Raw genomic sequence first — 1075 nt, 5'->3', positions numbered from 1 at the left:
AATTAATATTGGGCTAGTCCAATTAAAAAATTATACTATAAATAAGAATATGGTGTAATAATGTGAGATAGATATGATATAATGAGAAACTTTATTTTTCCTCTTTAGTCCTAATCCTAAGGATTTCTTTTCTATTCTCTCTAATTTTTTTATCTAATTTTCTATTTCTTAATATAAATTCGTATCAATAACCACCCATGTAAAATATATATTAAAACAAGTATAATTACCCGTGCCATGCATGTGATAAGATTGAAATTATAATTTTAAATTATTTTTTAAAATTAATTTGAATTATAATAATTTGATTAAAAAAAGTAACATGTTGTGTATTATTTTTTTTAAAAAAATTTAGTGTAAATTGGATTAACTCTAAAATAGTTATTAATCGATTTTAATAATCTATTTTTTTCAATAAATCAGACATATATATTGAATGTGATTATAAATAACATAGTAATAGTTAAATCCACCAATAAATATATTAGTTATTATCAAACTATAAAACAAATAAAATATAAAGGCTATTAGCACTTATAAATCTATAAAATTGCACTCTCTTTGTTCGCGTGCAATGGTTTAATTATCAAATAAATTTAAAATATGAACAAAAAATATTTATAAATTGGATCTAGCATCGCTTGAAAGAATAATGGAAAATAATCAACCTACTTTATCATCCATGAGAACCATTTATATGTAAGTCGTCTTGTTCTTGTCAAATTTGGACGAGACTTTCCATAACTTTATATATTAATTTTATTAAATAATTTTATATATATATTACGGTAGTTTTTCTTAATATATATACATATACATAAATAATTCTATACATATACATAAATAAAAAAAATATGTGAATTATATTTTGTTAAACTCTATGTTACCGGTTATTAAAAACATCTAAATCACATATATTAATCATTTTTTTGTTATAATTATTTCGTTTTATATATATGATTTTTTTTATTCTACAATCGTGCAATAATTTTTCATTTTTTATATCTATATATATTCCTCAATTTTGGCTCCATTCATACGCATATTAACAGATTTTTTCTAATTTTGATGTTTT

The sequence above is a fragment of the Arachis ipaensis genome, chromosome B02 (assembly GCF_000816755.2).
Source record: "Arachis ipaensis cultivar K30076 chromosome B02, Araip1.1, whole genome shotgun sequence".
Taxonomy (NCBI): domain Eukaryota; kingdom Viridiplantae; phylum Streptophyta; class Magnoliopsida; order Fabales; family Fabaceae; genus Arachis; species Arachis ipaensis.
The sequence above is the reverse complement of the archived record's forward strand: the minus strand, read 5'-3'. Positions refer to the sequence as shown.